General features: G+C 43.6%; 1 long non-coding RNA gene across 1 annotated transcript; it reads right to left on the reverse strand.

Moving 5' to 3' along the window:
• Nucleotides 1–636: 636 nt before the first annotated feature.
• LOC113597118 (uncharacterized) lies at nt 637–11,948 on the reverse strand. The gene is made up of 3 exons (XR_003417973.2): nt 11,790–11,948; nt 4,683–8,457; nt 637–711 (listed from the first exon to the last, which is right to left on the reverse strand). It is a non-coding gene; the product is annotated as an uncharacterized LOC113597118 (long non-coding RNA).
• Between the last annotated feature and the right edge of the window lie 245 nt (nt 11,949–12,193).

The raw sequence follows: 12,193 nt of genomic DNA on the forward strand, positions 1-12,193 counted from the left end.
CCACAGCAACTCCATTTTCTCCTCGACCTTCTGTGAATCCTGGCCCAGCGAGTGCAGCTCCTGGGGCATCAGTTGAAGCCATACCTCCTCAGCTCCTGCTAGGTCTTTTCCTTCAGCTTCTCCAACTCTTGGTCTAGGTCCAGCACCAAACAATAACCATATAGCAATAATTTAACTAGCTGGGGCAACTACATGGAGTTGAATCTCTGTAATAAATTCCATCTTCTATATCACTCCTGTGGTTCTGTTTCTATGATCAAACCCTGACATATAACAAGATAAAACAATCTAAAAAAGCAAGCAAAGAAATGATAAATACAGGACTCAGAATGCTGGTTACTCAGGTTGAGAGAAGGCAAGAAAGCAGACTGGAGGAAACCATAAATGTAACATATTTTCATAATTCTAGTTTTTGTGCTGTGACATGTGTTCACAGTGGCCTATAGCATAAAAAATAAATACACTTGGGCTTATGAATGGATAGATAGCCAAGCATGGGCCAATGAAGGATCATGAATACTCTAATTATGTTAACCTAAGGTGAGAGAAAGGGCAGAGAGACTACAAGTAATTTCTTTTGAAAGGAGATACCCTAGGGATCACATCATCTCTTTAACTTATCTCCTGTTGATTTAGACATCTAATTGCAAAGGCAAATATCTCCAATTGGGCAGACCATGTTATCTGAATGAATTTCAAGATGATCGAGGTCTAAAGGGAAGAAGAAGACAACGGCTACTGGGAGATAATGAACAGGCTCTGCCCCAGGTAAGGGCTATAGAGACATGGATTTATGCGGTATTTTGAAAAAAAAAATTGGTAAGCTCTATAATGAACAGAGGTGTCAAAAAGCCCTCCATGAACCAATGTATGAAACCAAGAGGTTGGTGGGCAAATGTTGTGGATATTTGTTTTGAAGTCCTCCCAAAGGACCTTCTGAAAGGCACTGAGATTTTAAGAGAATCATTTCCTCTCCATTGGATATTCTCTTCTGTGACTATTATCAGGTACCATGTTTTCCCCTAGCCAACGTGCAGCCAAACGACCTGTCTTAATTTTGCTCTCGCAAAAGTAAACTGAAAAGTCAGTAGAGTTACATGAGACTCAGAAAGTGGAGGCCAAATTCTCCTAATAGCAGATGCTCCTTCAGTGCCTCCCATCCTAGCCTTCTGAGATGCCTTGTCTCAAATCCATTTTCAGATCTGGTTCTCTAGGTTCTTTGCCATCTTTGGAAGCTTCCAGTGTCCTTCCAGATAAACTTTCAATAAACTTCCAGTAAAGTTGCCAGAGTTGGTTTCTGTTGTTTGTGCCCAGAAAACATAATTGGTATACCTGGAGACCTGATACACCTGGAAACTCCATAAGCCTGGATACCTGATAAACTTGGACATCACTGCCACTGATCTGGATCTTTATCAATGTAACTCATCTCTCTGCACTTCAGGTTTCTTATCTATAAAATGAAAGGATTTAAATAGGTTTCCACTCAGTGGTAAGATTCCATGATTTGATTTAAGCCAAATTGATGATCAAAGAAGGGAAACTTACGAACTCTTGCCTAACTTCTTACAAACAGCCTAACTTCCATACTCCACTCTGTGCCAGGGCCACAGCCTCCTATAAATATAAATAGGACCATTGCAGGTTGACCCTTGCAAAAGATAGAAAGGCAACAACAAAGGCCAGCTCCCAGATTTTACCCCTACCCTATCAGGAAAGTGACCAAAAAGAGGGATTCATGAAAAAAAAAAAAAAGTGTTTTGCTTTTATCCAGCGGAATTCTGGGCAGATAAAGCCAGGCTGCCCACGGAATTCCTATTATGTCAAATTCCTGGTGCATATGTAATTGAATTTCTCTTTCTCACTCCCATCACCACTACTTCTGGAAAAAGGCATGCTGAGGCGGGGAAAGAGTGATGCACATAGTCTGTTGTTCTCCTACATAGATTCCATAAACAAATGCTCAAGTTGGAAAAATGAAGCTGAAGTCAGTTATCATCTTCCAGCTAACATGTAGTTGAGCAAATGAGCAATATTGCAGAAAACGAGCCAACTCAGAACCCTACCTATGAAGTTGTGATAATTTCCCAAGATGTCCAGGGGAGAGCAGAGATGCAGCTGATAAAGTGCATGGCATGGATTGAACAGCATGAAGAAAGCAACTGACTGCAGCTGTCTGTGTGATTTGGCAACCTGCAACTATCCAGACAAATCTAAACAAACCACTACCCCTGGCTTCCTGAGGCCTCCAGGAAAGCCCTACAATGACTGCTCTATGCTGGCCTCCTAGGTAGGGGTGAGGGAAATATGCAGATTCCACAACTTTAGGGCTTGCCTAGGGCTTTAGCTCAAAGTAGCAGCTGCCACCCTTCCACAGATTTGACTGTTTTCTGCAAAATCCAAGTTTTCATTAACTAATCATATGTTTTCAGCCCTTCCCACTGTGGTGTGGTGTCCACAGCTAGCAGGGTAGGCACCAAAGTCCCATTCCCCCCATAGCTCAGCCTTATGGAATCCCAACACCCAACAGGTAGCCCCAGCTGGGGGAAGCTGAGGTTTGCCCTCTGCCCACCTGGCTGTGCCTTTCTAACTCTGTTTCCAAGGTTTAAGTGGGAGCATTAGTAACTGGGTCCATGCATGTGGCTGTCACCTGGAGGCACGTGTCCAACCCTAATTCCTGGCAGCTGCCTTCCCCCAATCTCTCCTGCAGCTGCCAGGATGGCTACAGCTCTGCTTGGCGGCCACACTCATCTAGTTAAACACATTTCACTGGTGGGAAAGAGATTTATCTGCTCTTACTGGTCTAGAACTTGATGTAGAATGGGTGGGTGGGAAAGAAATCTTACCCACGGAAGTCTCCTCCCCTCAAAAAAAGAGAGAGACAGAGACAGAGACAGAGGGAAATTTAAAACTTGCTCTTTTGCCCCAGCAGCACTTCAGTGAAGCAGCACTGAAGGAAGTTGTGACAAAACAGTCTGATGGGCCACCAGCAGAGACTACTGGGTCCCTTCAGGGAGAGTTGTGGACCCATGAGAAAGCCATGGCTTAGAAACACTGAGGAGGGGAAGAGTAGGGCAAACCTGTCCTCACAGCCAGCACAGTGAAAAAGTGCTCTCTCCACACAGCACACTTGAGGAAGGGCAATGAGAGGGGTCTGAGTGCAGTCAAGACAGCTCAGGTGGTGTGGACAGCAGAACAAGAGGGTTCCTCCAGGAAGTCAGGAACCCAGAGAAAAAATGGGGAGAAAGATAGAGAGAGAGAACAGAGCTACTCTATATGATGATTATAAGTCAACATAATCACAGAAGAAACTTCTGAGCACTTAGTTTGTTGCCATGTACACAGCAGGTACTCAATAAAAACTTGCTGGTAATGGAGTTAAGTGTGATTTGCCAAATAAAGCCTGCTTTACTGTAAGTGAAATAAATACAGTATCTATTGGGGCATCTGTGTGACTCAGTTGGTTGAGTATCCAACTCTTGATTTTGGCTCACGTCATGATCTTCCAGTCGTGGGGTCAAGCCCAATGTTGGGCTCCACACCCAGGGTGGAGCCTGCTTGGGAGTCTCTCTCACCCTCTTCCTCTGCCCCTCCCCTGTGCACTCATATTCTCTCTCTCTCTCTCTCTCTCAAAATAAATAAATAAATAAATAAATAAATAAATAAATAAATACAGTAACTATTTAATTAAATCCAATTGAAAGGAAGCAGGTTAGTGGTATAATCCAAAGAGCAATGGAAAAATGGTCCCTGTCCCAACTCTCTCCCCTACTGGAGCTGCCAGTGTGCTAGAAATTTCCAGGTTCCTCTACTAGATTAAGGGAGTAAAGAGAAGTGTTGGAAGGCAAATATTGTCCAGGAGAGATAGTCATGAAACTACCATGATCTACCTTTCATCCAGGATGGCAAGTTGAATCCAACTCAAGAGCCAGCACTGATAGATTCATAGGGGTGCCTGGAGCTCTGGCCTGAGAAGGCTGTGAAGCCCCACCTGGCTCACTAGAAAGTAGTACCATGCCAAAATCACCAATAACTGCAGGGATGTGGAAAGGAGATTGGTATGAGAAATGCCATGTATTTGCCATACCTGCCACTTAGCCTGAACTCTTTGGACATATCAGCCTCACCTTATAGGCTCCTAAGGGAACGTAAACTGAAATGAACATTCACAATTTAGTAAGAGTCCAAAACATGAGGGTTTTGCCTTAAAAAAAGCAGGCCAAGACATTGATAGGCAGTATTATCCATGTGAGTTTGAGGGTAGGGGACTGGAAAGAGGTTACCTGAAATCTAACTTTGCCTACTTCGATCTTGGCTTGAATGAGCATATACTACAGACTCTACAGTCTGGAGGACCACCAGAGCTTTTACTCCCTATTATGTGAATTTTTCTGGCCTTTGTCAAGCATCAAGTTCCCCCAACCACAGAGGAGAGTGAACGTGTCACTCTGTAGGCACCAAGGGATGTGCCAACAGCCTGCCATGAGCAACATAGGTCTTTGAAGCTTCGGTTTTCATGAATTTAAGAATTCATGTAAAGTTCATATGCTATTATATGACTATTTGTTTTCATGTAGAAATATTTAAATCACTGCTCAGTTCTATGAGAGTAATGTTATCTGTTGTAACTGATCAAGCCCAAACCCTCAGTGGTTTAACACTTTAGATGTATATTCACTTACCTAAAGTCTGTGTGGGTGTGGCTGGTGGGTGGACAACCTGCCCTGTGGCCTTGTGACTCTACCCTCCTTCAGAGCCTCTGCAACCTCTCCATTCAACTGTGAGATGGGGAGAGAAGCGCTTAATTGCTTCAGCCCAAAATTAACAGCCATCCTCCCCACATCCCTTGAGCAAAATGTCATCACATGGCCCCAATTAAATGCAAGAGAAGCTGGTAAATATAATCCCTGATTACCCAGCAACAAACTCTGGGTAATTTTACCTCTTTAGTTAATGTCTTAACTTCTCTATCTCCCCAAACCAGGGAGAAAAGTTAATCTTCCAGAAAGTTGTGCTGAGTTTTATCCCCTATCTTTACTCACCCCAAGAAAATTACCACATATTCCCAGAAGGGTATCTATCCCCATTTAAGAAACAAATAAGTAGTCCATTTTCAATAAGATTCCATTTCCATCTGTAGCCTCGATGGAAACCAATTTGAATGGACTACCCAATTTATCTCCTCTTCTCTCTGTTCCCTTTCTCATCCTCTCAATCCAGTTAGGTACCATCATGATTTTGAAAATGGGCCCAAAGCCATGTTGAATATTACCAGGAAATGGCTGGCTGGCTGTCTACCAAGAGGCCTTCCAAAGTGGCATTATCTTAATGAATTTTTCACAGTCCGAGGTCTGGCCAGAAGATGTGCAAGTCCAAAAATTCAATCTTGTTAGTGTTCCAGGATCTGCCTGCCTTGGGAGAGCTGACTTCTGTGAACTAAATTCAGAAAACACCAAAACTTCTCACCAAAATGTCGATACCTCTATCAACAAGGGGATGTGCAGTTGTCAGAAAGATCAAATACTCACACTCTTCTCCCCAGCACCTTTTTTCCCTACAGAAAATCTACACAGGAAGTTGATTATAATTGGAAATCTCCTTAGTGAGTCTGGAATCAGAGCAAGGACAGTTTAGTTAGATGACTTGAAAGCTTAACGGCATCACATGGCTGGGACCTGATGAAGCCATTACCCCTGCAACATTCATACCAGGTGTTCAGGGTTCCCTCTGGCTTGTCCTCCAAGCTCTGTGCCCACCAGCTTTCTGATTGACATATTCTTTCTGACTGACATATTCTTTCTTTAGACACATCCAGACCATCAATGGGGTTATTGTCACATCCATCCTTTGCCTTCTTATGACATGGCTGACTCTTTGTCTCTAAGGTGTATTTGTATATGTCTGATCTCATTCATTGTGTTGATTTTATAACATAGGTCTCAGATCTTAGAAAAGAGAAAAGGGGGAAAAGGCAGGTAGTTCATGCTCCTCTCTGCCTACACCAGCAGATATTTTCCTAAAATGGAATGTAAGAACTTATTTGGAACATGGAGATTTTGGATATTTGTAGATCTTTGATCGAAAAAAAAAATACTTCTCTCCTCTTTTGCAGAGACTGAGGCAGACTCAGTAAGATGATTGCAGGCTTCCCAGTCAAGGTCATAACCCAGAGCTGCTAGCAGCAAATACACACTGAAAGATGAGTCCTAATCAAAGCCAAGAAAGTTCGCCAAGTTCAGCACCAGGAAACGTATTGAGTTTCAGGTGTGCTGGGTGAGAACCAGACTGTGGATAGAGGGTCAGGTAAAGATCACTAGCCATGGTGCAAGAAACAGGCCTGGAAACAAATGGCAAGGAGGGTTCCAGTGCAACAGAACAAGGTAGAAGCATGAAAACAGGATACCAAGAAGCTCCTTCTTGGATACTAGTCAGTTTAAAGCCCAAGCCCAAGCCAGACACTGGTCAGTCTGGGAAAGCAATCTTTAACTCAGTTTGCAACATCAACAGGCAATCTCACAGGGTGGTGAAGAAAGGGACTCAAGCATGGAGAACCGTGAAAGATGGTCCACAGCCAGACTGCACTCACATCGAACCAGAATATACAAGAGACCTGCTTTGCACTTGCAGCTCTGACAAATGATTGGAAGCTTGACTTCTGCAACTCACTTTACCTCTTCTGTTAAATGAGGCATTTGAAATCAATGCTCTCCTTTCCTGATGTATGACTGACACTGTGCCTGCAAAGCTAATGCACCCCTCTGAGCACACATCTATGAATATCCCGTGCTGAAAAGATCACCTGCTAGAAAAAGAAAGGCGGTGTTGTAAAAACTTTTTAATTTATAACCAAATACGTACATAAACGTGTGTAAACCAGTCCTGTAACCAGCCCCCAGATTGAAGAAACAGGACATTTATCAGCATCTCAAAAGCTTCCCTATGTACCTTCCCTGTAGCTACCTAACCCCCAAAGGAGTCGCCACCCTAAGTTTCAAACAGGATGACAGATTAGTTTTGCCTATTGTAGAACTTTATGTAAATTGGACCATACAGCGTGTACTCTTCTGTGTCTGGTTTTTCCCACCCAATTACTTGTGAGACTCACCCATATCGTTGCAGGTAGCTAGGGTGAGTTCCTCTCACAGCGCTTACAGTGGTCCACTCTATGAATATACTACAATGTACTTATCCATTTTATCGTCCATGAACTTTTGAGTTCTTTATGATTTGGGTATCACGAAGAATGCTGCTATGAAAATTCGTATACGTGTCCCTGGATGCACATTTGTAAGCATCTCTGAATTTGTTACCTATTGCTGTGGAACCAATTACCACACAATTCAAACCACACACATTATCTCAGTTTCTGTGAATCAAGAGTTTGAACACAGCTTAGCTAGATTGTCTGCTTCAGGGTCCCTCACAAAGCAGAATCAAGGTGTCAGCAAGGGCTGGGATCTCATCTGAAGTCCAAACCGGGGAAGGATTTACTTCCAAGCTCCCACTGTGGTTGGCATAACTCAATTTCTGGAAGACTATTGGACTGAAGGCCTCAGTGCCTAGCTGGCTATTGGCCAAAGGTCACATTTAGTTCCGTGCCATATAAGGCTCTCTCCGACATCAAAGCGTGGAAGCCAAGAAGGCAATAGAGAGAACATGCTAGCAAGATAGAAGTTACAGTTTTAGGAAACGTAATCAGAGAAGCCATATCCCATCATAATTGTTGTATTTTGCTGGTTAGAAGAAGGTCACATCTTAGTGTCTGCCTACCACCAACACTGTTGCAATCGTAACTGGGAATGGAGCTATCTGCTCCCAAGTGCAGCTTTGGTTATGGAAACCCACTAGTTTTCCAGTGTGATTCTACCAGTTCACACCCTCACCAGCATTTGCTCCACATCTGAGATTGGTTTTTATACAGGTTTCCTTCTGGTGTGAGTTATCAAATTGGTTCCAGCGAAACTGAAAAATAGCTTTCTGCACCAGGATCTGTACGGTACGTTGGGAATGTGTCTAACTCCTTGACTGAACCGAGAGGCAGAATTCAGAATTCTCGGACCTGCTCACCCCATGTCTCCCCTGTCCTTAGAGGCGACGAATCTCTGTGAAACACAAAGTCAGAGAAGGGCCACCACTGGTAGTGGCCACCACGCCATAGGGTGAGGGGTCTGGCCAGAGGGCCACCAACTCACTTACCAGAGTCCCCTGTAATTAGCCAGCCTCCATCAAGCCTGGGGTGAGCCACGGAAGTGACTCTGATTGGGTCCTGAGCTGTCAACCAGTCCCGCATTGATTCCCAGCAGCAGGCGATGTGTCTGTCGTCCTTCCTCTTCTCCCTGGCAACGCACACTGTGGACGTTCAATAACTGATGGAACCCGATAGGAGTAAGAACACTTGCAGGCGTCTCCTCCCAAGAAGTGCTTCCTAGATTTCTCCATTTCAAACAGAACACAGACCTGGAATATAAAAGAATTTGGGAGGAAGAGCATCAAATGGGATGAGAGCATTTTTAGGATTTACAGGAGTGTGATTAATATCTCTGCCCGGGGCACCTGGGTGGCTCAGTAGGTTAAATGTCTGACTCTTGATTTCCGCTCAGGTCGTGATCTCACGGCTCCTGAGTTCAAGTCCCTCATCCGGCTCTGCGCTGACAGTGCGGCACCTACTTGGGATTCTCTCTCTCCCTCACTCTCTGCCCCTCCCCCTCTCTCAAAATCAATACACAAACTTTAAAAAATATATACTCTGCCCATGCATGTCTAGCAGGGTAGAATCCTGAAAGCCATTAAATAGTGGTGGTAACAGTAATACAAGCAAGCTGGCTGAATTTGCAAAACTTCAAAATGTCTTCAAAGAAGTTCTTGAGAGACAATTGACTTGAATATGTTCTGCATAAAAATACCCTCCCGCGGACACCTGGGAAATGTTGAGGCTAATTGGGGCTTCTGATGCTGATTGTGAAGGAGTCTGGGGGTTGCTGTTTTCCCTCCACTGAACTCCATCTCTTTTTCTACTACTCCCTTTCATTGGGGCTGTTAGTGTATCGGATGCAAAGAGTATTAAATGGAAGCGTGCTTTTGTGTGGAAGTCATTACAGTGAACACCTGTTCACTGTTGAGTTTAATTGGACTACAGCTGGTGCTGATTGTGTGTGAAGGGGGGCCGCTCCTCTCGCCCGCCGAGGAGTTCACTGTCAGTGGTAACAGTGGGGAAGTCAACGCTAGGAAGTTGAACACGCACGTGCCACGGTCAAGAAGTGTATGTCCTGAATGGCTAGTTGCCTCTGAGGTATCCTCGGGTAAATTTAGCCAGGCAAGAAGTAAAAAAGGCGTCTGCATCTTTGGTCCATTTCATTATATCAGCTCAGTTCCACACATGAAATTTCAGGGGAACACGGGGGGGGGGGGGGGAGTGATTGATATTATTAGCATAATGATTTACAAAGGAAACAAAGAAATGGCAAGTTTGTGCAGAGTGATATTCTTAGCAATATTAGCTGCTCGCCTGTGTCCAGAGATGATGAGCATTGAACACACATAGAAACAGGAAGCCAATAACAGGTCCGGGGTAGGCAGACAGTGGCAAATTCAGATTACATTCCTGATTGAAGCACAGAAAAAGACTCTGTAGCCTCTAACAATAATAATAATAATGACAAATTCAAGTTGTTGCCTTAAAAGGAACAGATGCTGACTTGCAGATTTCAGTAGTTTCAATGTAATTCACACTACTTATTTATTTAATATCAAAATGCATTGAAACAATGAAACATTGGGTTCTACTTTATAAAGGCCCTTGCTTCATGTTCATATTTATATTCATAGTATTAACCTCCATGCTTCTGAGGATGACCTCTGTGCCCCAGGGATGGGAATGATCTAGAAACCATGAAATACCCATGCCGAATCTACACATTCAATGCAATCCCTACCAAAATACCAACAGCATTTTTCACAGGACGATCACAAACAATTCTAAAATTTGTATGGAACCACAGAAGACCCTGAATAGCCCAAGCAATCTTAAAATGGAAAAGCAAAGCCGGAGGCATCACAATTCCAGACTCCAAGTTACATTACAAAGCTGAAGTAATCAAAACAGTATAATACCAGCACAGAAAGGGGCACAGAGATCAATGGAACAGAATTGAAAACCCAGAAATAAACTCACAATTTTATGGTCAATTAATCTTCGACAAAACAGGAAAGAATATCCAATGGAAAAAAGACAGTGTCTTCAACAAATGGTGTTGGGAAAACTGGACAGCCACAGGCCAAAGAATGAGACTGGACCACTTTCTTACACCACACACAAAAGAAATTCAAAATGGACTAAAGACCCAAATGTGAGACCTGGAACCATAAATATCCTAGAAAAGGGCACAAGCAGTAACTTCTCTGACATAGGCTGTAGCAACTTTTTTTTTAGATAGGTCTCCTGAGGCAAGGAAAACAAAAGCAAAAATTAACTATTAGGACTACATCAAAATACAAAGCTTCTGCACAGTGAAGGAAACAACAAAACAAAAAGGCAACTGCCAAATGGGAGAAGGTATTTGCAAATGGCATATCTGATAAGGGGTTGGTATCCAAAATATATAAAGAACTTATAAAACTCAACACACAAAAAAATCCAATTAAAAAATGGGCAGAAGACATTATCAGACATTTCTACAAAGACAACATCCAGGTGACCAAAAGACCCCTGAAAACATGCTCATCACCACTTATCAGCAGGAAAATGCAAATCAAAGCTACAATGAGATATCACCTCACACCTGCCAGAATGGCTAAAATCAACAACACAAGAAACAACAGTGTTGGCAAGAATGTGGAGAAAAAGGAACCTTATTGCACCGTTGGTGGGAATGCAAACTGGTGCAGCCACTGTGCAAAACAGTGAGGAATTTCCTCAAATATTATTCAGCCATTTGCAATGACATGGATGGAGCAAGAGAGGATAATGCTAAGTGGAATAAGTCACTCAGAGAAAGACAAACACCATACGATTTCCCTCATATATGGAATGTAAGAAACAAAAGAGCAAAGGGAAGAAAAAGGGAGACAAACCAAGAAACAGAGTCTTCACTATAGAGAACAAACTGATGGTTACCAGAAGGGAGGTGGGGGGCAGGGGGGACATGGGGGAAACAGGTGAGGGGGACGAAGGAGTGCACTTGTCATGATGAGCCCCGGCTGATGTATGTAAGTGTTGAATCACTGTATCATACAGTGGAACTAATATAACACCTGGAACTAATATAGCACTGTATGCTAACTAACTGGAATTAAAATAAAAACTTAAAGAAATATCCATGCTAAAGCAAAGCTGATAGTGGGTTTGCACTGTTGGTGGAGCTCATCTCCCATTGTGGGAGCTAACAGGCACTGGGGGGTGGGGGTGAGAGGGGGGAATGACCCCCCTTTGGGGAGGTGAAACAGAATTGCTCCTGAAAGTAATGAGTCAGATGAACGGCTGTGTCTAAAAACTACTCCAGGAATCCATTTTTTGCTGTTTGGATATTGACACGATCCCTTTACCCATAGAGTAAGAAAGCCCACTTGACCCTTTTTGCTTGCTGAGGCTGAGGCCCATGTCACCGCCCTCAGCCTGGGATGGAAAATGAGGTTGAGACTTTTTCCTAGATCCAAAATCAGGGCAAGATGTAAAATATGTAAAATATGAACCTCTCCTACGTCAAGCTCAACAGCTCCCCACCCCCCCCCCCCCCACCCCAGACGATCACAGCAGCCTTGGTCCCAGAGATCCAGCCACCCCGTGAACTCACCAAGGCCTCACTGGGGTCGGAATCCGGCTCCACTGTGCCATTTTCTCTGTCTGTGCGGTCTTGGATTAGTCATTCCACCCCGTGGGTAGGATCAAATGAAAAAAACTTTGCAAAAATGCTTTGTCAACTGTGAAGAGCCTTACAAATATAGAGACGTTTATGACTCATGGGGCAGTTTTTCAGTCCAACTGAAAACAGATTTTTCTGTGTGAGAAACTGTTCCCGTGAAAGGCAACAGTGAGAGATTTAAGGGCGGGAAGTGTTTGCTCTCTCCTCCGTTCTCTTTTTGATTGCTTATGATGAATGATTCCTTTCAAGCCCACACCAAATACAGCATGGCTGCTGATCAATCGATGGTCTTCCCCAATTGTTTCCTTTAGTTCTCCACTCTTCAACCAAATATT

The sequence above is a fragment of the Acinonyx jubatus genome, chromosome C1, assembly GCF_027475565.1.
Source record: "Acinonyx jubatus isolate Ajub_Pintada_27869175 chromosome C1, VMU_Ajub_asm_v1.0, whole genome shotgun sequence".
Classification (NCBI taxonomy): domain Eukaryota; kingdom Metazoa; phylum Chordata; class Mammalia; order Carnivora; family Felidae; genus Acinonyx; species Acinonyx jubatus.